The 27,005-nt window shown below is 33.2% G+C and overlaps 1 protein-coding gene and 1 pseudogene across 6 annotated transcripts in view; one reads left to right on the top strand and one right to left on the bottom strand.

The window, feature by feature from the left end:
* Fer (FER tyrosine kinase) overlaps positions 1-27,005 on the bottom strand; it is a 499,968-nt gene that overhangs the window by 221,670 nt on the left and 251,293 nt on the right. The window lies entirely within an intron of this gene.
* LOC124986900 (acidic leucine-rich nuclear phosphoprotein 32 family member E-like) lies at positions 16,224-16,989 on the top strand (annotated as a pseudogene).

The following is a 27,005-nucleotide window of genomic DNA, read 5'->3' as shown; positions in this document are numbered from 1 at the left end:
GAGGTATGTTCCTACTATCCCTATTTTTTCTAGTGTTTTGAGCATGAAGGGGTGTTGTATTTTTTGTCAAATGCTTTTTCTGCATCAATTGAAATAACCATATGATTCTTAATCTCAAATCTATTGATGTGATGAATTACATTTATTGATTTCCGGATGTTGAACCAACCTTGCATTCCCAGGATGAACCCCACTTGATCGTGGTGCACTATCTTCTTAATATGTTTTTGGATGCAGTTTACCAGGATTTTGTTAAGAATTTTTGTGGCTATATTCATCAAAGATATTGGTCTAAAATTTTCTTTCCTTGATGTGTCTTTGTCTGGTTTGGGTATGAGGGCGATATTAGCTTCATAGAATGAGTTTGATAAGCACTACTCTTGTGGTTTACCTTATTATCTTGGACTTCTTTTCTTTCAACATTTAAGATTAGTATATTCTATATGCTGAAAACTGATAACACTGTCCTTTCTTATTTTTCTATGTTTTCTAACCTTGGAAATTCTTAGTTCCATCCCCAAAGGTTTATAAACATTAAATTCTATCTTCTTTAATTTGACTTGATTTTATATATAATTCTAATTAATTCTGAATATAGAATACTCTTAGAAGTAGTGTCTAAACTGTTGCTTTACCAAACTGCTTACCACCACTGATTGAGAGATAATCCCTCTTCCACTTGATTTGGTATTACTATATTAGTATATTGGTACTAATGTTAAGCAAATAACTACAGAAACAACTATCATCTGTTCTATGCATGTGTTGTCTCATTTAAGATAATAGAACTGATGAGGTAAGATTATCACAATTTTATGAATTAAGAAATAAAGGTTAAATAGGCTCATGCTTGTAGTACAAAGAATGGGAAATCTTGAGAAGGAAAGTTGTAAGTGTGTGGTAGTCTCTGATACAGACAAGGAGTCAGAGATACTTTTCTGAAGAAATAGTATTCACAGTTTAGCTTTCTTGATCAATCTAAAATATGACAGACCAAACATAGGCTTAAAATTTATAATTTCTGCTCATTTGTATTTGAGAAAGTGTTCACTATGTTGCCCAGGCTAACCTTGAACTCTTAAGCACAAGTGATCCTCCAACCTAAGCCTCCCAAGTGGCTGGGATGATAGGCATATGCAGCATCTTAACAGGCCTAAAATTTATAATTCTTAAATATATAAACCACTTTTTGTCTTAGAATCACCTCAGAATGATTACAGTGAATACACAACATAAAAAGGGAACACCAAAACAAAGTGCTCATACAGAAAACTATTTTTGATATTTTTCTTTTGAATTCTGATGAGACTGCAAAAATCAATTTTGGAACATCAACTTCTCCAGAAAGCCATAAAATAGGTATTTCTGCTTCACTGATTCTTGATCATTAGGATGTTTTGAGATGATTAAAGTTTAAAGAGGTCATTGCTTATACCTCAAATAATCACCAGTCTATTCCCTGAAATGTGACATTTTTTTTCTTTTATTTCCAAGGGAAGAACACACGTACTTTAACTCCAGATCCCTACTTTACTCTCCTAGTCTAAGTTACAGAGAATAAAGTTATTAAGAGAACTTTCAGTGTTAGGATAGCATTTTTTCTTTATGCCCAGATGAGTTTACATTAGTGGTTCTCAAACATTAGGAAGCATCAGAATCACCTAGAGGGCTTGTTAAAACAAAGACAGCAGGGCCTACTCCCAGAGTTTCTGATTCTTAAGATCCTTAGTGGGGTCAGAAAATCTGCTGATCTCACAAGTTCCCCAGGTTGACCATACTGATCCAGTGCCCTTTCAAAAACACTGGTTAGGAGGAAAACCACAGGGAAATCTATAAATAAAAGTGAGAAAGTACTTGTATTTCCTAAATTAACGCAGTTTCACTGGTACTTAATTAGCATCATTGATGAATGTAAGGAGAAACAATAACATAAAACTCAATATACTACAAAGATGGAATTATAGGTACTGTTCTCTTCTGTACCACATAGAGAGGCAGCAAAGCATAATGTTTAAGACCAATTACTCAAGCCCAATTGCCCCAGCTGGAATCCAAGTCGTGACGTTGAATAACTAGGCAGCCTTCAGCAAATTACACAACCTTTTGGTGCCACGGTTTCCTCAACTATGAAACTGAGAAAATAATACCTACTTTCTAGAACTTTTGTGAGAATTAAATGAGTAAAGCACTTGAAATTTGACTTTTATTGTATATAAATATTTACTAAATAAATAAGGCTGACCTCCTGAAAAAAGACAGAATCTTTCCTGTAGATCTCAGAACTATGTCTAGCTCTCCTGAATAGCTTGCCTTCTTCTCCTGCCTCGCTTTTGTTATCCATTCACTCAGAACTAACTTTCTGAACTATCCCATTTTAAAGAAACCTCTGTTAAACATTGCTATATAATAGGTATACAATCATTACGTATGTAGTTGTTTTTTCTCTTCAATCTAATTTCATCATTCCCTCATTTTTAGCTTCTTTTATTACACATATCTTTGCAAGTGTCTCTAAATCCTTTATTGGAATGAAGTAAGATATGTATAAATCAGTCATCTAATAAACATCTCTCTGATTTATTCTACCATTAGACACTAACATTATTAAACAATGGAAGTAAACTTAAACACATCATGATTGCCATTGACATAATGAAGTGATTTGCTATTCTGTGTATTTAAATCAAATGATGACTCAAGTCCTTTGCAGAAATATTTCTCTAAAAAATCCTAATAAGTTTTTAATTTGTCCTTTTAACAAACACGTGTACTCAATTTTTATTAAAATTTGAGTAAATTGCAAGAGATCTTAATTAGTAGATTGCATGTCTGTCCAATAAAACAACTGAAGCCAGAGTTCACCTGTACTTTTGCTTCTTCACATCTTTCAGTGCTAATGCTAGACACACATAAGATATTTGGTGACCATTTGTGATCTATGGGAATCAAGTGATAGTAAAATTATTTTCAGTCTTCTGCTTAATTTCTAAATCTATTAAGATTGTTTCTTCACTGTGACTTCTAAATGTTTCCCATGATCTCACCAAAAGTCTTGCATTACCAACAAACTTCAAAACAATTTTAAAAATATTTGTATTGACATGGGACTTTAGGATTAGTTTTCATACTTCTATATACTTCAGGTAAAATGGCATTGGAGAAAAGATATTATGTGGTATTTTGGCTTGATAGATTTGTTAGACAAATCAAAACAACTACAAAGAGTTTACAAAAACAGAAGAAAATGCCTTTCATGGCTGCTGAGTTGACAGATCAAAATTGTTTAGTACTGTGAATTTTTCACCAGCAGCCTCTGTTAAGAACGGTTGTGTAATATATGGAATGATAAGGATTAAGACTATTTTATGTCACAATTAATGAAGCACATAGAGCAAATATGTCAACTAATTTTTAAATGTTTTTTTTCCTACTTAAGTTATGCCTTTCTCTTTACTCAAAGTAATGCTGTGCAACATTCTTGAAACTATTAGATTCAACTTATTCAAATAAGAAACACATCTGTTGGTCAGCCTATAACTTACAACACTGACTTTCTAAATTCATTTTGCAGTTATTGTTCCACTCCCTTTCCCATCTTAATAACTTTGACTTCCATATCCTTATCCACTATTTTCTCAAAGTTTATTAAATAAGAGAGAATACCATCAAAATATACTTTTTTCTTTTTTTCAGAATTAATTCAGTAAAAACTCATTAGTTCAATCTATAACCCACACAATGATATACTGTCTCCCCTGTTTTTTGTCCCACATTGCAAAAATATCTTTTAAAAATATATGTGGGTCAAACATATTTCTGTCCAAGGAACCTAATGGATATTAAGAAATTTTGCACTACTGTGGAAAATTGACCTACTACCCAAATATCGTTCTTTTTTAAAGCTTCTCAAGCTTACTGGATAATACAATTTCCAAAATCTATGGATATTATACTATCCAACTGAGTTAGCTATAATCTCATTGCATACTATATAATAATAAGTAACATTTTAAAAATACCTGAGTTTACAAAATATTTTCACTATCTTTCCAGTCCAATAACATTGCAAATTATATACAGAAAAAGAAACTGGTTATCAAAGAGATAAAGTATATGGTATAAAGACTCACAGAGGAAAATGAGAGGGAGGAGGGGGCAGGGGTATGAAAGATGGTGGAATGAGACAGACATTAGCCTATGTACATGTATGATTACACAAATGAATCTGTATCGTGCACAACCACAGAAATGAAAATTTGTACCCCATTTGTGTACAATGAATCAAAATGCATTCTGTAAAAATAAAAATAAGACTCACAGGAAAAACAAAAAAATCTAGTAGGGATACATTTGGTGGAGAAAGTATCAAGTGGAATCAACCTCTGGACAGTGTTTCCTGCCTAGAAATAACTCCAGGAAATAATTGGGAATAACCTTAGAGGCAAGAACATTGTTTTAATTATCTATAACCTCAAAATAGGATTTCTAAGGAAAGAAAATTGCAATTTTCCATCAATCAAGTTGGGCTTGATTTGGGAGTCTCTACTTAATAAAATGCTTTGATTTGCAAGATCTATGGTACTTGGGAATAATACAAAGAATTCCTGAAATCATGGCACAAATAAGAAATCACCACATCAATCAGTAATAATTGTTTGGCTACTAGAATGTAGATGCTACTTCAGCCACTGAATAAGGACCAGACTATTATATTTTTTAATCAATTACAAATTCCTGTTGACATCTGGATTTTTTTGATTTCTTATATGTAATTTCATCTATGTTCTTAAAACTATTTTTTCAACTCACACTCACTGAGTAACTTTTGTGTATGGCCATGAAACTTGGCTCAAAAAAGATATTACATTAAGAAGCTATAATTATCTTTATAAAATACAGGTCTTATTATAATTCTTTCTAGAATAAAACCATTCCCAAGATAAAATCCACTGGCACCCACCAAGACAAAGATCAATTGTGTTAGCATGAAATGATAAGTTATGACTTGGTATCTTTTAACTTTTCCAACATTACTTCCTGCATTTAGTTTTCTATTGTTGCTGTAAATCATCGTAAGTGTAGCAACTTAATGCTACTTATGTGAACTTATTATCTTATAATTTTGAAAGTCAGAGGTCCAAAATGGTCTCTGGGGCTAAAATTAAGAGGTCAGCAGAGCTGTTCCTTTCAGAGGTCCTATAGGAGAATCTATTTCTTGTCTTTTCCAGCTATAGAGGTTGCCTTCCTTCTTTGGATCTTGGTCACATGACTTTAATACCTACTTCTGTAGTAATATCTCCTGGCCTGACTCTCCCTGGACTCCTACCTGAAATAATGATGGGCCTACTTGGACAATCTTCCCATCTCAAGATCCTTAACATAATCATGTCTGCAAGGTCCCTTTTGCTGTGGAATGGAATATATTCACACATTCTCAGAATTAGAGTACAGACCCAAAGGCGTGAGTTATTGAACCTACCACTCCTTCCTCTCATCTTCTGTTCATCTAATGTATTCCTCTCTCTATGTGTATAAACTGGAATCCCTATAGTTGCTCAAATGTGCTATAGAATTATTCACCCCAAGATCAGAGGCAGCTCATCTACCTGAACCAGTATGCTGCAGGTCCTTCTCTGGTACACTCTGTCACTCTACACAACTCAGCCCACCAACTCAGCCTCTTCTTGGAAGCAATTCTTACACTGTCAAGGTAACATTCCCTTCTCATGTGCTCTAAACCAGCACAAAATTCCTCTGGAATGGAGCTTATCACCTCAATCACAATTCTTAATTTACTTATCTGTCTTCTTCAACCAGACTTTAGTTTCTTTGGGAACAAGATGTCATAGTCATCATTGTATCTTTAGTACCTTATATACTGTCTATTATATAAAAGGGAACTAATAAACATTTGTTGAATGCTAACTAAAGAGACAGACACATGTTTAAAACCTGTTGAATTCCTAGAAAGTTTTGACCTATTTATTTCAGATGAGCACTGATGACCTTACAGAGACCCTACAATCAAGACTGCAACAAAAGTGGAGGAATCTTTTAAAGGTTATTTCTAAAGAAGATTCAGAAAACTCTGATGATCTCACAGACCAATATTGTAGACATTAAAAAATGATTCTTATGGTTTCCAACTGAGGTGATTCCAAAGTTAAAAAAAAGATGTATTTTTTAAGTGAGAAAAAATATTACTAGAAAACACTGGAAAAATCATAACTCATAGAGGCCATCATTAAGAAACATGCATAATGGCAAAAGCACAAAGCAATGAGGACTATGGTTTGAACATAAGGGTCATTCATGACTAAAAGATGTATTAGAAATGACAACTGATATTAGCTGATCTTGACTCTGCTTCCTTTAATTTAATTAGTCACAAATCAAGATTCAATGGAATCCACAGATTATAATTTCTCTCTACAGGTATTCCTATTATAAAATCTCTTTTATGGTCTAGCCTTAATATACACAACTTGTTACAAAAATAGCAGAAGGAAGAATATAAAGTTTCATTTTCTCTAAGGCTTATAAATAGATATCAATGAGGCTTTCCATTTTACAAAAATCACCTGCAGATATCTTTTTAATGTCCTTGGTATTTCTAATTTAGATCCTATTATTTTGATGTCATTAAAATTCTTAGCATGTATACTTAGTCTTTGTAAAACAATAAGATGTTTCTTTTGTGGTACAATTAAATTATTCTCTGAGGTAGCAAGAGGTGAACACTAAAGTAGCTGATACGATAAAAAAAGATCAATGGTTCTTTTAAAAAGTGAAAACAAGTATGCCTATTCTTATACATCATTTTCACTTTGAAAAAAATGTTAATACAGGATAGTAATTTACAAATAAAGAATATTAAATATTATATAAGATTTCCTTGCCACTTTACTATCAGAAATCTTGTCAAGGTGTCAGATTTTATGTAACCAATCAAATATAGTCTGCAATAGGCCAAATACAGAGAAGCTAAACAAGATTATACCAGAAATATTTTCTACCAATACTTTCAAACATTTATAAAATTTGCTAAGAGTAACATAACTCTGTTATGAACAACTTCTTATGTAAAAAAATAAATAAAACTTTTTTTTTTCTTTTCTTTTTTGAAGTGCTGGGGCTCAATTCCAGAACCTTATACATGTTAGGCAAGTTCTCTACCACCAAATTACTCCCAGAGCCCCAAGTAACTTCCAATATGAAGCAATGAAAGAAAGAAAAGATAGTACACACAATAAATTATTGTACAAATAAAACTGAATTTAAAGATAGCTTATTTCCAAAAAATTTCATTCATTAATCTAAACCATGCTCCATTTAGAAACTCTGAAAACTAAAATTTCTACATTATTATGAGAATAGAATACTAAGGACTTTTGTTTATATATCTTTTTCAAATATATCAAGTACTTATGTTTGGATTTTCTCAAAAATAATATCAAATATTTACTGTTCACTGTGCGTTAGACTATGTGAGACACATAAAAATAAAACTATCCTGATTGCTATTGAAGAGCTTATTATCTAATGGGATGTCAGACAGTAACTATAATAGAAGAACTGAATAGAGTAAGTACTGAATAAAGTAAGTTACTGAATAAAGTAACTACTGCAAGACTCAACATGAGTTGAGAGGCAAGAGTTGTCCACCATAGAAGTTTTGGTGATCTTCAGGTTGCAGGGGAAGAGAGAATAGAGTTGTTCTAAGGAAAAGGGGTAATGTGACTGAAGAGATAAATCCAGGATGGAGGCAGGAAAGGGGCCCTCTTCTCTGTCCATTACACTCCCACTTCTCATCAACTCACCCCTCCCACTCCCTACCACCTCTCATGGGCTCCTCCTTTTGGACTGATTGCTTCTTACCTGACTGAAGAACAGAAGTACTGACATTAATATCCTATATCAGAATCCCTTTGCTTTCTCAGAGATGCTTTTATTGCTTTATATATCTTACTCTTAGTACTCTGAGGTTTTAGAATATCAAATATATTCTCAATGTCTTAGTTCAGGATCTGAAGAGTCAGATAGTATAAGTGGATAGTAGTCCTCTGTAAAACTATGTAGAATTGATCATTTACAAAATAAATTGCTGGAAATACATTGGGAACATTTTTTACAAGGGCAGTGTATGAATGAAAAAGCAATACTTTAACAATAATCCATTCAATTTTAAGGTTTTTGTCTTCGAGTATGTGCATCTTTACCAATTTAGATAAAATTAACCTCTCCAGACACATATTTAAGATGAGAAAATGTAAATGTAAATGTGCTGGATATAATCCTTTGTTATTTTGGTACTGGTTTAAACTTTTTAAACCAGTTTAATGCTAACTTACTAACATTTTGAACATAATTCATAAATTTAATGCTAACTTACTAATATTTTGAACATAAATCTGTAGTATAGAATTTTACTATTGTTAACTAAAATTGAACATAGAGAAAAAATGCTGATGCAGATTATTCCATTACTAAGCTGTATTTTAATATTAACCTCTTGACTGTAATTACAGGATAATAAAAGCAACAATGTATGAAAAAGTTCCTAAGTTTCTGCATAAATGTTGTGGACAGTCTCATCTACAATCCCAAGAGAAAAATTTTCTTCAGAACTCTGTCACATTGCTGTGATCAAAATAACTTATAAGAGGAAAAGTTTATTATGGCCTCATAGTTTCAGAGATTCAGTCCATGGTCACTTGACTCTATTGCTCTGGTTCCAAGTTAAGGCAGAACATCACAGATGGTAGTACAGAAGCCCCTCACCTTGTGGCACCCAGAAAGCTGGAGTGGGAGAGGGAAAGGATCATGGGAACAAGATATAATAATCCCCAAGGGTGCACCCCCAGTGACCCATCTCCTCCAACCATGTGTCACCTGCCTACAGTTAGCACCCAGTTAGTTCACTCAAACTAAAGATTAAGTTAGAGAACTCAGGGTCTAATCATTTTATTCTAGATATTCCTGCTTTTTAACACAGGAGCTTTGGGGGGACACCTCATATCCATGAACTTGTCAGTACTATAACTTTGCTTCAAACAAATTAAAATCCATCTTTATTTCTAATCATAAAGTTAGTTAACTCATTTCTGCAACAGTTTCCAGGAAGCTTACAGCTGAATTTCAATCTCAACACAGAACTTATGTAGACCTTTAAGAGTCTGAACATTATATTTAGTGCTCTTAAATTTCCATCATATTTATTTTTCCATGGTACTGACAATTTGTTTCTACTTCTGCTTTAACATTACTGTATTGTAACTTAGTTATAGCTGTACAAGTTCAACATGAAACACAGTAAAATGAAAATTGATATTTTTCTGTTTTCTAAATTTGTCATATTCCTTAAAATCTTCAGGAAGTATAAGGTTGAATATTTTTCAATATTAGTGAGTTAGGCAGTATCACCAATATACTTAGGATATACTTACTTCACATTCACCCCTTGATTATCATACCTTCAGCAGAATGGAGTTTTTCCTCCTAATCCTGGTATTTAAGGCTCAAAAAAACCTGACTTTAACCTGAACTTTTCAGATTATTACCCCTTCCAAATAATTTGCTTCAGTCAAACTTATCTTGCCTTCCTTAAAACAAGTCTGCAAACTCCCACATTTTAGAACATTCCTTCATTAAAATGATTGTCCTAATCCTTTCTTTCCTCATGATCTAGTCCATCTTCCTTTCTAATGCATTTTCAGGCCACTTGTTCCTCTTTGAATTCTTATATGTTGCTATTTTAAAAATTAGTTTTTATTGATTTTTAAAAATCCTTTCTATTTTCAAATTGGGGTTTACAAAATCAAATTATTGGATGTAGACATTTTAAAAATATAATAGAATGTATCACATGTAGGATACATAAAACATCATTTTATAAAACCGTTTCAGTTCTACACACACATCAACACTCCAAATTTGGTATGTCCTACATATCAATATAAAATACAATTTCTTCCTATATATTGTAGAAAAAAAGTTTAAAAAATACAGATTTATAATAATTGTTCTACTAAAAATTATTATGATAAACTTTTAGAAAGTTTTGACTTTATAAAAATAACATTTGACAGAAAGAAATGAAAAACTACACTTAAGCTACCCCAAATTGTCCTTCAACCCAAAATAATCATAATTAATATTCTAAATTATATATAGCCTTTAAACTTTCCTATGTACATGAACATATGTAGTACAATTCAGTTTGTGAAAATGAGATAATACTTTAATTCTGTTTTATAATTACTTTTGCTACTTTAACATATAACAGAACATTTTATCCTCTTATCAATAATTTTTCAATAAAGCATCTCCCTGAAAAATTATAATTACTTAAAGATATGTGCCACATTTTCAATAATGTTTTAACTTTTGAATGGGTAATACATTTACAATGCTAAAAAACGTATTATGTGAAATGCACTAAGAGTTTTCATCACACCTCTGCTACTAGTTTTAAACCCCTTGCTAAACACATGTAGTTTAAACCCCCCTTGCTAAACACCCCCTTGTAAACTGTATTATTAGTTTCTTGAGTTTGATTTTTTGTGTGTATATGTACATGCATGCACTGGGGATTGAACACAGGACTTAATGCATGCTAGGCAAGTGGTCTATGACTGAAAAACACTCCCAGCCCTGTGTATATTGTCAAGATTTCTTTATCATATAAAAGAAAATTCAGGCATATAATATTATAACTCCCTACCCCTTTCACATAAAAAGTAACAGCTGTTGTGCAGTTCAGTTCCTTTTTTTACCAATATATCTTGAAACTCTCTCCAATCAGCACATAGAAAGTTCTCCCACTAATTTATTCAATCCCTAGTGATGACATTTTCAATTATTTTCAATTTCCTGATATTACAAACAACACCGCAATGACTAACCTTGAACTGACACAATTCCATACATACAAAGATACAGGTGGACTGTGGAAGGGTTATTGTTGAGTTGAAGGTACATTCATTTTACACTTTTGATATATTCTGCCAAATAACCTTAAAGAGAGGTGTTTCCAATTTATACTCTCAAAAGCAACTTATCAAAGGGCATTTTCTCCACATCTTTGTCAAAAGAATGAGGTATTAAGTTTGAATTTATGTTAATATGATAGGTGAAAATGATTTCATTATAGTTTAAATTTTTCTTTAGTCTGAGATTGTTAAATAACCTTTAATATCTTTAAAAGTCATTTGTATTTCTAATTTTGAACTACCCTCTCATATTCATTGCCAATTACTTTATTTAGTTGTTTATCAACACCTTGTAGTTCATTGTATATTTAAGGAGATTTGTCCTTCTGTGGTATGAATCTTTCTTGATTAGATCAGTCAAAATGTTTTAATTATTTCTTGATTTTTTAAAAGCAGCTATTATATTTTTCTTTGTCTACTTCAGTCTTGTATGCTTTTATCAATTCCTTTTTTCTACTTTCCTTTTGGGTTCAATTGTTCCTAATTTTTTAGTTGTATGTTTGACTATTTGTTTCATTCTTTATTTATTTGAATGTTCATTCAAGTGCAGCTCTAGCTATAGCACTTAAATGTTATGTTATTTTAATTTTCCCACCTACTTCCCACATTCATTGATGAAAGCAAGGAACACAGCCTTACAACTTTAGGTTCAACTTCTCACTTTTAATGAGTGTTTTTGCTGGAGTGTGGTGAGTTCTATTGCACCTTTGTTCTTTCATCATGTATTCTTTCTCACTCTAACGTTTTTTTTTTAACTGATACATAAAAACCTAAAACTGCATAACATAAAACTGCTTGTTAATGGAGTAACATGATGTTTTTACAGATGTATACATTGTGTAATGTTTAAATGAGGTTCAATATATCTCCCTCCTCAAATATTTATCATTTCTTTTTTATTTATTTATTTATTTATTTATTTATTTTTATTATAAAACTGTAAACAAATGGGATACATGTTGTTTCTCTGTCTGTACATGGCGTAAAGGCATACCATTTGTGTAATCATAAATCTACATAGGGTAATGTTGTTTGATTCATTCTGCCATTTTTTCCCTTCCCCCCCTCCCCTCCCACCCTTCCCCTCCTTCTATACAGTCCTTCCTTCCTCCATTCCTGCCCCCCTCCCTAAACCCAACTCCAACCCCAACACTAACCCTTCCCACCCCCCATTATCATTTCTTTATGGCGAAAAACTCTAAAAATATTTTTTCTAGTTTTTTTGTAATGTAAGTACAAAATTATCTATAGTTATCCTATAGTTTCTTAGGAAGCTATCCAACTGTAACTTTCCCATAGACCAATCATTCTCCACTCCTCCCTCCCTTCTATTCCCCCAGGTTCTGATAGCTACTATTCTACTAGCTACTATTCTGCTCTCAACTTCCCTAAGATCAACATTTTTAAATCATATGAGTGAGATCATGTGGTTTTTGTCTTTCTGTGCCTGACTTATTTCTCTTAACACAGTGATCTCCAGTTCCATCCAAGTTGTTGAAAATGACAGGATTTCATTATTTTTATGGTGAATAATATTCCATTGAGTATATATATCACATTATCTATTCATAAGCTGATGGGCATGTAGGTTTTTTCCATTGCTTGATAATTGCCAATAGTGCAGCAATAAACATGGAAGTACAGATATCTCTTCAACATACTGATTTCATTTTCTTTGGATATAAACCTAGTAGAAGGATTGCTGGATCATATGGTAGCACTGTTTTTAATTTTTTGAGGAAACTCCATATTGTTTTCCACAATGACTGTCATAATTTGCATTCTCACAAATGGTGCACATGACTTCAGAATAGCCTAAGGTACTTTTGGCCTCCTTTAGGATGTACATTGAAGTCTGTGGATTACATATGGCTTCTAGTTTCAAGAAACATGTAGTTTATGTATTTTGTTGTTGTTACTCTCTTGGTCACTGTTCTACGGTTTCCAACAAGAAACAGAAAAAAAATGCTAAATCACAAAACCATATTCATACCAAAAACCTTCTTAATACATTTTCTCTGTTTCAATATGCTTCCACAGCCTGAGCATATAAAAGACTAATAAGAGATGAAATGGCACATATCAGGCAATATATGTGTTGTAAATATCAAATCCTGCCTTTCAGCATACATAAAAAATTCCAGTGACTTATTATTCTAATTCCTTAGGCTTCATCTGCCTCTTCCCAATATCCTTCAAATATTGGTAGAGTAGGACTGGGGCTGTAGCTCAGTGGCAGAGCACTTGCCTAGTACTTGTGAGGCACTGGGTTCGATCCTTAGCACTGCATAAAAATAAACAAAATAAAAGCATGTTGTCCATCTACAATAACAAAAAAAATTTTTAAATAAAAAATAAAAAAAAATATTGATAGGGTAGATAAGATGCATGGAACTTACTACTGAAAAGTCTGGTTCCTCAAACTAAAAATACCATGATACTTGAGACAATGTGAAGTACATTAATGAAAGTAACTCCACTGAGAAATCATTAATGGAAAATTAGGAGTCTCCAAGGCCTATTTTACCTTTTTGAGACTAACACTGCTTTTTCTTCAAATGTTTACTGGTAAAGAATGAGAATTTTTATTTCCCATTGCTAGGGATAAAACCTAAGGCTTGGCACATGCCAGTATGAAAATTTTATGAAACTGAAAAATAGTCTATATGTTACATGGACAATGGTAGGGTTCTTTAATACTATGGATATAACACATCAAACCTAAAATTGAAGTTTAATTTGGCTTTCCAGACTATCCTAAATGGAGACTATTGAAATATCACTCTGTATCATCCTCAGCACAACATGCTATAGTCTCTGCCAGACTTTCATGGTAAAGAGACAATAATTGACAAATTCACTGTTATATCCCAGTGCTAAAATACTGGATTACAGAAAAAGTTGTTGTTGAACTATTGACATCACTGAGATAGTACAGATTATAATTTTTGCTAGCTGAAATTGTAATAAAAGATGATAAATATAACAACCTGTTTTAAATAACAACTCTGAAATTTACAAGAAATATGAACTAGGGTAAATAATAATCTCCAAATTTCCTAATAATGGATATAATTTTAATACTTAATTCATAACTGTGAAAAGATTTAATAAAATAAGAAAAGCAGAGTGTTCTCATCAGAGTAAACACCCATTTTTTATTTCATAATTTATAATATTAGATTTGCTCTCTGTTCTGATTAATCTGTCCTTTAAAAGTTTTTAAATTTTTTTCATTTGTCCTTTTTAGTTATACATGACAGTAGAACGTATTTTGACATATTATACATACATGGAGTATAACTTTCCATTCTTGTGGTTGTACTCCATATGGAGCTACACTGGTCATATATTCAAATACAAACATAGGAAAGTTATGTCCGATTCATTCTACTGTCATTCCTATTCCCAACCTTCTTCCCTTCCCTTCATTCCCCTTTGTCTAATCCAAAGTACTTCTATTCTTCCCTACCCCCACCCATATTGTGTGATAGTTCTGCATATCAGAGAGAACATTTGGCCTTTGGTTTTATGGGACTGGCTTATTTCACTTAGCATAATAGTCTCCAGTACTATCTATTTACCAGCAAATGCCATAATTTCATTCTTATTTAAGGCTGAGTAAAATTCCATTAAGTCTATATACGTTTTCTTTACCCATTTATCTACTGAAGGGCACCTATGTTGGTTCCATACCTTAGCTATTGTGAGTTGAGCTGCAATAAACATTGATGTGGCTGCATCACTGTAGTATGCTGATTTTAAGTCCTTTGGGTATAAACCCAGGAGTGGGATGATTGGTGGTTTCATTCCAAGTTTTCTGAGGAATCAAAATACTGCTTTCCATAATGGTTGTACCAATTTGCATTCCCACCAGCAATGTATGAGTGTACCCTTTCCCCACACCCTTGCCAATATTTATTGTTACTTGTATTCTTGATAATTGTCATTCTGACTGGAGGAAATGGAATCTCAGTGTAGTTTTAATTCACATTTCTCTAATTGCTAGAGATGTTGAATATTTTTTTCATTTATTTGCTGACCAATTCATATTTCTTCTGTGAAGTGTCTGTTCAGTTCCTTTGCCCATTTATTGATTGGGTTATTTGTTCTTTGATGTTGAATTTTTTATATCCTGTAGATTAATGCTCTATCTGAGGTACAGGTGGCAAAGATTTTCTCCTATTCTGTAGGCTCTTTCTTCCCACTGAAAAAAGTTTTTAGATGAGAAAGTATACTCACATCTAACATACACCTACAGAAATTTTTCTCACATGATCTCTACAACTACAAATGGAGTTACTGTAGGATACAGATAGTTAGAAAGCTTACTTACCTAATATGGTGCTGCTGATAGTGGAGAAAACTGGGATTTAAAGCAGGCTTCTCTTTGCTCAAATATGAATCCTACTAGATCTCCATATTCCTGATCACTTCCCTTACCAAGAATATTTTATGATTTTTTGTGTTCTTCTACTCTCAATAGACCTAATTAATTGATCTTTAAAAGTCAATTAAATAGAAATCGTTAATACTGGGTATTCTAGTTCAGAACATTTTTTCCTAACTGTGGGTTTTCACAAATAAATTTAATTTGAAATGATATTTAATTATCTTATTATCAAGAGCTTTAAAAAAAGGTCACTCTTACCTTTTTTCAAATTTTAAACACACAGCACTTTTTAAAAATTCCATGTAAATGGGGCTGGGGTTGTAGCTTAGTGGTAGAGCACTTGACTAGCAAGTATGAGGCACTGGGTTCAATCCTCAGTACCACAGAAAAATAAATAAATAACATATGGGTACTGTGTCCATCTACATCTAAAAAATTTTTTTCATTCCATATAAATGACAACATAAAAGGATTAATTGCAAAAGTACAGATAGCTAGATGCCCTCAAAAATAATATTACTTAGGAAAAAAATTTTCAGAAATTAAAAACATGGAATTTAGGTGTGTGTGCGTGAGTGTGTACGTGTGTGTGCGCGCGCGCGCGTGTGTGCTGGTGTGTGGACAAGGAGGTGGGGGCAGCCGAGTTAGAGTCCCAAATCCTTGGACTCCATTTGCTGTTGTTTTCTTTCTCCTCCACATCTTTCTGATGGTAGTGGGTGTTTATATTTGCATTTCTTTTCATTCATTTCCAAATCTTTTAAAATTTTAGGATTGGGGGTAGTGGGAAAAGCAGGAAAGGGGAAAGGAGGAGAGTAGTAGCAGAAGAGCAGGAGGAGGACATGGAGATGAAGAAGAGGATTAACATGGAGTTAAGGAACAGAGCCCCAGAGGAGGTGACGGAGTCTTAGTTCTTGATAATTGCCTGTGTGTCAATGGGGAAATTGAAGTCCTGAATGATACTTTTAAAGAACTAGAGTTTCTGAGTATGGCTAATGTGGAATTAAGTTCACTGGCCCAACTTCCCAGTTTAAATAAACTTCAAAAGTTGGAACTTAGTGACAATATAATTTCTGGAGGCTTGGAAGTCCTAGCAGAAAAATGTCCAAATCTTACCTACCTCAATCTGAGTGGAAACAAAATCAAAGACCTCAGAGTACAGTAGAAGCTCTGCAAAATCTTAAAAATTTGAAAAGTCTTGACTTGTTTAACTGTGAGATCACAAATCTGGAAGATTACAGAGAAAGTATTTTTGAATTGCTGCAACAAACCACATACTTAGATGGATTTGATCAGGAGGATAATGAAGTACCTGACTCTAAAGAGGAGGAGGATGAAGATGGAGATGAAGATGATGGAGATGAAGAAGAAGATGAAGCTGGTCCACCTGAAGGATATGAGGAAGAGGAGGAAGAAGAGGAGGAGGAGGAAGAAGATGAAGCAGGGTCAGAATTGGGAGAGGTAGAAGAAGTCGGCCTCTCTTACTTGATGAAAGAAGAAATTCAGGTGAATAAATACTCTGTATTAGCCCTAAAAAATAATTATTTAGGCATAGGACTAAGTACTATAAAAAATGAGTTGGGTAAAAATTTGAGAGTTATTTCCTAACTTGTGAATGTGCAGGTATCTGCCTTTTTTCCCCCCATTGTGGCCTATTCCATACTACATGCATATAAACATAAACCCCTATTGATAATAAATCCCAGATATCTTTCAAATCAATTCTGCTTTCAGTGGTATGGTATGGTAGAAACATTTTACAGATATTTCTGAGATTTAGTTTCTGCATTTATAAAAATGAGATATCAACTTCATAGGATTGTTTTAAGGATTAACAAGATAATATAGGTGAAGTATCTAGTCCCTGGCACATTGTAAGTGCTCAAGAAAACTTAAATTTCTTCCCTTCAATTATCTCTTGCTTTATACTCTCTGAATATAGCATTACCACTTAGTAATATCCTTCAAAGTGCTATGTGGGTACTCTAATATTAAATGTGATCCTATCACTAGTCTTCTTGAAACTCTTAATGTTTTCATGTTGCCACCAAAGATTACAAACGCTGCATTGTCTATTTGGCCCCTATTTCCTTCCCTAACCTCATCTCCCTGAATACCAAGTTAAATTGTCACACCAAACTCTTACCTGCCTTTATGTGTGTATATTATTTATCTGAAATGGCTTTCTACCCAGGTCCCTGATGGACTTCATTTTTGTTTGTGCTGAGTTAAACATAAATATAAGTGAAGCACGTAAAGTGCACTAATTTTATGAATAGCTCCATGAAATTTTACATATATATTTACTTGTGTAATCACCACCTCAGTCATGCCTTGTGAACTATTATCCTTAAACTGAACTCTGGTGTTAACCTTATTTTTGACCTTTTCTATAGTTTTTCTTAGAAAATCACTCCTTCCTTTGTTATCTTTAAACCTTGATTAGGCTTCTATTGCTTATAGACACTTTTTAAAAAACTTACTTGGCTATACTTTTTGAGGCAGTAAGCTCTTTAAGGGTTAGGGAGCCTTTCATCTTTGCACCTCAGCATTTCACCTTGACTGGCACACAGAATGAATGGTCTTGGCTCCTGGGTGTTTAGTGAAGTTACTTTTTCCTAATGTTAAATTGAGGTTTCTTTTCATAATTTAAAATAATTTTTTAATTGTTTTAGGGGATGTAGCTCAGTGGTAAAGTGCCTGCCTCGTGTTCATGAGGCCCTGGGTTTGATCCCCAGCAGTGGTGGTGGTAGCAGGGGAGATTCTTATTTAGACTAAATATTATTTGTTCTCCTAATTAGTTTTACATTGGGCAGTTAGATAATATCTGGTCAGTGTTTATTTTTTTCTGACACCATTTTAAATATGAATCTACTGTGGAAAATAAAGTTGTACATATGGTTGGGGCCCTAGTGAGTTAGGAACTATGCAATAATGAAGATCAGAACCCTAAATATTTTAAATAGTCACAGAATATTTAAAATATTTATATTCAGTCTGTTCAATTTATACCAGCATACAACTTGAATGTTTTTCCCATTTCTATTTATTTAATAAAATAAGTGTTTTTTTATTCTTTTGAAAAAAAATATGGAATTTATTATTACTTATTTGGTTACATTCAAACTAAAATAGTCCCTTGAAATTCACTACCACTATTAAACATAAATCTTTTGTTTTTATGAGACTTACTGTATGAACTTATAAAATTTTATTTTAAGTTTCTATCAAGTGAAGTGAATTTCTTAAATTTCATAATGAACAACTGACTTCTTAAGACAACATATTTAGTTATACTGATCCAAAGCTGTGCTCATCTCCCATCACTCCTCCTTCAACCACTATTTCTGGCACAGTAGCCTCTGCATTTCCTCATGACACCAAGGAACTCTCCCCAGGTACACATGGAGATGTTCCAGTCAATGAAAACAGCTATGGCTCTACCAGTTGTTTATAACTGGCAGCTCTTCCAATAGCTTGTTCCATGCTATACTGTTAAAATATTTCATTATTATCCCTGCGCACAACCATATACATAACTCCTTTACTTGATTCACATTTCTGCCCAAAATACATTAGAGGCCTTCTTTGATCACAATGTTAAAAATAGTTACTAACCCCCACACACAACACACACACACCATCTAACCAAGGCCCTCAGTAAAGTTAGGTCTAGCCCTTCATTATTTCTTTACCCTGTTTCTTTTTCACAGCACTTTTGCATTTTGTTATAATACAGAACACGGCTCAGCAGAGACTGAGTACCAGGTAAATATCTACTACTTGGAAAAACACTGAATCATGTATGTTTTCCATTCTTCTTTCTTTATTGAAATTTTTAATTATTTTAAAATTTACCCAATCTCAATGAATTGAGGAAATGGGTATAGACTTAAGAAAAAGGAAGTCTCTGATTTCATAATGTATTCTATTAAAAAGACTTCAGCATATCAAAAACTGTTTATCATAAGCCTTTATAAAAAGAAAATAATTAAACAATTAATTGGAAGAGGCAAGTTACATTACTTAAAAATAAGGTAAAATAGTCTTTAAGTCATATGAAACTAAAAATATGAATAAAGCACCTAATTTAAGGTCAATTTTCTTCTCTTAATCTTAAGAACTTAATCTTAACTGTTTTTACATGTATATGATCATGAATTCTGTTGCCACAAACCTGCCTCCTGATAACAAGATAATACTTTCACCCACATACAGATTTACCATCCTCTCAAAAATATGCCTCTAATATCCTGGCAATCAACACAAAATTCTGATAAAAAGTCACAATTACTTGATTCAAGCTAGTAGGCAAATCATTTATGTAAGGTGTAAGTTAATGGCTCTCTACCTAACTGATCTGCATTTAATCATGGACTTTTTAAAATTTAATTTCCAATCAGAAAGATATTTTTTCTTAAAAGAAGCTAAATCTGAAAAACTATTAAATTTAACAAAGTAAATAGCTTTCATAGTGCCATTTAAATGTTAAACTAGATGTCCTTCTTTCATACATATTTGCCAAACCTTAAGTTTAACTCAAATCCCAACTCTGTCCACCCAATTCTATAGTTTAATGATTTTTCTTGTATAGAGACTTATATTATTAGAAGTTTTAATATACTGTCTCTTTTCAATTTAGAATTGTATAAAATCAAAGAGATTTTCTTTTATTCATACTCATATTTGCATTTCTTAAAATAAACAGTTTATTCTACACTCTAAAGCCTAGGCTCTACAATCTAGACAAATAAATAGTGCTCATAACATTGTATGAAGTTAAGAGCAACAATAATATTATATGGAATTAATAACGATGCCATATAGGAATATGTGAGGATGAAATAAGATAATGCATATTAAAAACTCAGTGGGGTCTGGGGATATACCTGAATGGGACAGCACCTGCCTAGCATGGTAGAACCTGGGTATGATTATGTAAACGGTGCGACTCTACTTTGTGTACAACCAGAGAAACAACAGTTGTACCCCATTTGTGTACAATGAATCAAAATCTTTAAAAAAAATACCAGCAACTACTCAATCAATTCAATCTTTCAACAAATATTTATTGAATACCTACTCTGGTGCAGTACTCTTCTGGCTGGGGACACCACTGCAATAGTTGTTAAATATAATTCTGGCCTTATGGAACTTACATTTCACATGTGGGAGATGAACAATTAAAAAGACATCATTGAATAGTGGATAAACATAACCATGACACATAGAAATTTTAAAAAGGGTAAATAAGAGAATGTGCTATTTTACACAAGGCAGCCTGTGAAGACCTATCTGATAAGTGATATTTCAGCAGAACCTAAACTAAGTAGAGAATAGGCCATGTGGATGTCCTTTGGGTTTGCTAATCTAAGGATGATGACAATGGGTAATTTATAAGCCCTGCTTATAATAATTTCCATCTTCCATATCTTTGCACAGGCTCTAGGAGGCAGTGTAGGAAAAATCATTTAGTGGAAGATAAGGACTGGATAGCCTGGACCCCTACTAGCATTATTGCTGTGTGAAAGTTAGGTAAATCCTCTACCTCTGCTTGCCCTGTTTCCTGTACCTCTGAGTAAATACTCATAAGGACATAAAGATAAGAGAGACTACTTTAGCTACTATCAGCATTAGTAATAAATTTGAATTTTCATGGGTAAGAGAAAAAATAAATGGGAAGAGAAATAAATGGGAAACAGAAATATATTGAAAGCAAAATAACATTATGTGGGCTAAAAATGAAGTCTAGCAAGGTAAAAATTAGATATTTTATAGCACATTATATGGTCAAAGATATTAACTTCTTATACAAATTAAATCAAAAAGGGATTTGGTTTTAAGAGTACAAATAACTTTTCGAAGGAAGATATATGACAGATAATACTACCATAACGAAATCCATATCAATTTGTACTTCAGTCGTAATTGAAAATTATCTAACTTTCACAACCTCTGCATTGTGATTATCTTTTAAAAGAGTAATGTGATTCTTTAAATCAAGTGCTTAACAATATTTACAATGAACTGAGATAATGATTTGCACATTTCAAATACCAGTACTTTAAAGCAGCTTAATAGTCAGGTAGAAAACTTTAAGTTTCTACCTTGTAAAACAATCTCTTATAGCTCTTTAATCTTCTATAGCTTCTAGCATACATTAATTTTCATAGCTAGTGCTATAAAATGATGAGATAATCATCTTCACAGTGTTGGAGGTTGGAGAAAAAGATAATAGTTGACCATGCAATAGTCCACAGAATCTAATCCATTATCTACGTTCATTTCACAGAAAGTTTTATATAGGAGGGCTACAGTTTCATTTGAAATTATGTATTCCCACCCATGCCCAGATCTGCATTACTATTTCTATTACAGGTTTGGTCCCTCACCTTAACACTTTTCTAAGCCTGTAGATAGTACAAATATTTGTTGGCTTGTGAAATATGGCATCAATATCTCCAAAAAACGAGTTGTACATTTTATTAACCTAACGTGGGTAAAAAGTATCTTCCTGTACTGAATTTGATTTACACTGGAATACAATGAAATTGAGGTCATACTTCCAAATGTAGGATTAAAACACTATAAAACTTCTATCATATCATATAGGAAGGCAAGTAGTGGTGAAGTAGGAGATGTCAAAGATGACCCCCAGGTTTATGGTTTTTGAGAAGTGGGGTATTTGGTGGTATCACTTACTAAATGAAGAACAACAAGTTTGGAATTAAAGATGATAAACTGAGAGGCTGGGGTTGTGGCTTAGTGGTAGAGGGTTTGCCTAGCATGTGTGAGGCACTGGGTTCAATTCTCAGTACCACATGTAAATAAATGAATAAAATAAAGGCCTATCAACATCTAAAAGAAATATTTTTTTTAAAAAAGATGATAAACTCAGTTTGAGGTGAAAATCAGAAAAACTCTTCAGTTTTGAGAAAGATAATGCTGAGTTAGAAATATAAATTTAGTAGTTACTAATGTATAAATATAGTAAATGAAACCATGAGAATAGACCACTCTGACTTAAAAAAAGATATTAGAATTCTGAGAAAATAGCATTTAATCATAAATAGAAAAAGAAATGCTAGCAGGCTACTTTTTTTTTCTAGAAAAAAAAAAGGTCACAACCTGTTCCAGACCAGGGAATTTTTATGGGGTTTTCTATAATTAAAAAGAAAAATGAATGGAAAAATATTAACATAGAATATACCATCCAACAAAGAACGAATACACTTTCTTCTCAGCAGCACATGGATCCTTCTCTAAAATAGACCATATTTTATGCCACAAAGCTACTGTTAGCAAATACAAGAAGATAGAGATACTACCTTGTACTCGATCAGATCATAATGGATTGAAATTAGAAATAAATGACAGAATAAAAAACAGAAACTTCTCCAATACCTGGAGATTAAATAATACACTATTATATGATGAATGGATAACAGAAGACATCAGGAGGGAGATAAAAAAATTCTTAGAAGTAAACGAGAACAAAGACACATCATATCAAAATCTCTGGGATACTATGAAAGCAGTACTTAGAGGAAGATTTATTTCATGGGGCGCATTCAACAAAAGAAGTAGAAATCAACAAATAAACGAGTTAACACTACAGCTCAAAGCGCTAGAAAAAGAAGAGCAGACCAATACTAAAAGTAGTAGAAGACAGGAAATAGTTAAAATCAGAGCCGAAATCAACGAAATCGAAACAAAAGAAACAATTGGAAAAATTAACAAAATAAATAGTTGGTTCTTTGAAAAAATAAATAAAATTGATAAACCCTTAGCCACACTAACAAAGAGAAAGAGGGAGAAAACTCAAATTACTAAAATTTGGAATGAACAAGGAAACATCACAACAGACACAAGTGAAATACAAAACATAATTAGAAAATCTATACTCCAACAAAACAGAAAACCTCGAAGACATCAACAAAGTTCTAGAGACATATGAATTACCTAAACTGAACGAGGAGGACATACACAACTTAAATAAACCAATTTCAAGCAATGAAATAGAAGAGGTCATCAAAAGCCTACCAACAAAGAAAAGTCCAGGACCAGATGGGTTCTCAGCCGAGTTCTACAAAACCTTTATAGAAGAGCTCATTCCAATACTCCTCAAACTATTCCATGAAATAGAAGAGGAGGGAACCCTCCCAAACTCGTTCTATGAAGCCAATATCACCCTGATACCTAAACCAGACAGAGACACATCGAGGAAAGAAAATTTCAGACCAATATCCTTAATGAATATCGACGCAAAAATTCTCAACAAAATTTTAGCAAATTGCATACAAAAATACATTAAAAAGATAGTGCACCACGATCAAGTGGGTTTTATCCCAGGGATGCAAGGTTGGTTCAACATTTGGAAATCAATAAATGTCATTCACCATATCAACAGACTTAAAGTTAAGAATCACATGATTATTTCAATAGATGCAGAAAAAGCATTCGATAAAATACAGCATCCCTTCATGCTCAAAACACTAGAAAAAATTGGGGTAGTGGGAACATTCCTTAACATTATAAAGGCCATCTATGCTAAGCCCATGGCCAATATCATTCTAAATGGTGAAAAACTGAAAGCATTCCCCCTAAAAACTGGAACAAGGCAGGGGTGCCCTCTTTCACCACTTCTATTCAACATCGTCCTTGAGACTCTAGCCAGAGCAATCAGACAAACCAAAGAAATTAAAGGGATACGAATAGGAAAAGAAGAACTCAAACTATCCCTGTTCGCTGATGACATGATTATATATTTAGAGGAACCTGGAAATTCCACCAGAAAACTTTTAGAACTCATAAGTGAATTCAGTAAAGTAGCAGGTTACAAGATCAATGCTCATAAATCCAATGCATTTTTATACATAAGTGATGAATCTTCAGAAAGAGAAATTAGGAAAACTACCCCATTCACAATAGCATCGAAAAAAATAAAATACTTGGGAATCAATCTCACAAAAGAGGTGAAAGACCTCTACAATGAGAACTACAGAACACTAAAGAAAGAAATTAAAGAAATCCTTAGAAGATGGAAAGATCTCCCATGTTCCTGGATAGGCAGAATTAATATTGTCAAAATGGCTATACTACCTAAAGTGCTATACAGATTCAATGCAATTCCAATTAAAATCCCAATGATGTACCTTGCAGAAATAGAGCAAGCAATTATGAAATTCATCTGGAAGAATAAAAAACCTAGAATAGCTAAAGCAATCCTCAGTAGCAAGAGCGAAGCAGGGGGTATTGCTATACGAGATCTTCAACTCTACTACAAAGCAATAGTAACAAAAACAGCATGGTATTGGCACCAAAATAGACAGGTAGATCAATGGTACAGAATAGAGGACATGGACACAAACCCAAATAAATACAATTTTCTCATACTAGACAAAGGTTCCAAAAATATGCAATGGAGAAAAGATAGCCTCTTCAACAAATGGTGCTGGGAAAACTGGAAAACTATATGCAATAGAATGAAACTAAACCCCTATCTCTCACCCTACACAAAACTCAACTCAAAATGGATCAAGGACCTCGGAATCAGACCAGACACCCTGCATCTTATAGAAGAAAAAGTAGGTCCAAATCTTCAACTTGTTGGCTCAGGATCAGATTTCCTTAACAGGACTCCCATAGCACAAGAAATAAAAGCAAGAATCAACAACTGGGATAGATTCAAACTAAAAAGCTTTCTCTCAGCAAAGGAAACTATCAGAAATGTGAAGAGAGAGCCTACAGAGTGGGAGAATATCTTTGCCAACCATACCTCAGATAGAGCGCTAATTTCCAGAATCTATAAAGAACTCAAAAAACTCTACACGAAGAATACAAATAATCCAATCAACAAATGGGCTAAGGAAATGAACAGACACTTCACAGAAGAAGATCTACAAGCAATCAACAGATATATGAAAAAATGTTCAACATCCCTAGTAATAAGGGAAATGCAAATCAAAACTACCCTAAGATTTCATCTCACCCCAATTAGAATGGCGATTATCAAGAATACAAGCAACAACAGGTGTTGGCGAGGATGTGGTGAAAAAGGAACACTCATACATTGCTGGTGGGGTTGCAAATTAGTGCAGCCACTCTGGAAAGCAGTGTGGAGATTCCTCAGAAAGCTTGGAATGGAAACACCATTTGACTCAGTTATCCCACTCCTTGGCCTATACCCAAAGGACTTAAAATCAGCATACTACAGAAATACAGCCACATCAATGTTCATTGCTGCTCAATTCACCATAGCCAGATTGTGGAACAAACCTAGATGCCCTTCAGTTGATGAATGGATAAAGAAACTGTGGCATATATATACAATGGAATATTACTCCACAATGAAGAATGATAAAATTATGGCATTTGTAGGCAAATGGACGAAAATGGAGAATATCATGCTAAGTGAGATAAGCCAATCTCAAAAAACTAAAGGACAAATGATCTCGCTGATAAGCGGATGAGGACATATAATGGGGGGTGGGAGGGGTTAGCATTAGGTTTAGGGTTAGGTTTAGGGTTAGGGATAAGGAGAGCGGTAAGAATGATGGAAAGAAGGACTATATAGAGGGAAAAGAGGGGTGGGAGGGATGGGAGGGGTAGGGGGGAAGGGAAAAAAAAATAAACATCATTGCCCTATGTAAACGTATGATTACAGAAATGGTATGCCTTGATTCTATGTACAAATAGAGAAAGAACATGTATCCCATTTGTATACAATAAAAAAAAAAAGAAAGGTAAAAATAGAAAATGTCAAAAAAAATTAAAAAAAAAAAAAACAGAATTTTTACAAAACCAAAAAAAAAGGATATGACTATCAGCCAGGATCTCTCTGTAATGAATCTTGAGAGTAATAACTGAAAACATAAGGAGCAGAAAATTGAAACTGGATGAGGAATGTTTTCTTTTTGCCATCAGGTTTCGCTTCTGGGACCCCAGACACATGAGCCATCAACACTTGCCTTTGCCTTGTTATATCTCACAACAGCATCCGGCTAAATTGCTGAAGCACCCACTCACTGAGGGAAACAGGCATAGCACAATAGGAAAATCTTCCACTGCCTCACCATTTCCTGAGATGATGGGCAAGATCCATCACCAAAACTGGCTTGTCCATTATGCAGAGATCTCTGCTGTTTAGATTTTTCAAAAGAAAATGAACAACGGAACAATATTTTAAAAATAGGATCGAGGAATTAATCAGTAGATTGTGAATATATTGGCTAGTGTTTCATAAAAAAAAAAAAAAAAAGAATGAGCCAACTTTGCAATTCTAAAAAAAGTATACAAAAGGCCAAGTCCTTAAGCTACAGAATTAGAATGGTTAGCAGTCAAATGTCAAAATCTTCTATGAAAGAACTACTAAAGCTCAGCCCCTCAATGAAGACTTAGTAATATAATAAAAAGTATAAATATGGACATTATTTTCTAGACTAATAAAGGAAAACATAGCAATTATTTTTTTCAATTCCCTGTTAGCTAAATCTGGGTTATGTAACAGCATTCTTGGAACTAGAATGTATTTCAAATTAAAAGCCATTCCTTATTCTATAAAATCAATAAATGTTATCCATCAAGTTTTGTGACTTTCCTATTTCTATGCTGTTCTTCATATC

The sequence above is a fragment of the Sciurus carolinensis genome, chromosome 6 (genome assembly GCF_902686445.1).
Source record: "Sciurus carolinensis chromosome 6, mSciCar1.2, whole genome shotgun sequence".
NCBI classification, from domain to species: Eukaryota; Metazoa; Chordata; class Mammalia; order Rodentia; family Sciuridae; genus Sciurus; species Sciurus carolinensis.
The sequence above is the reverse complement of the archived record's forward strand: the minus strand, read 5'-3'. Positions and strand labels throughout refer to the sequence as shown.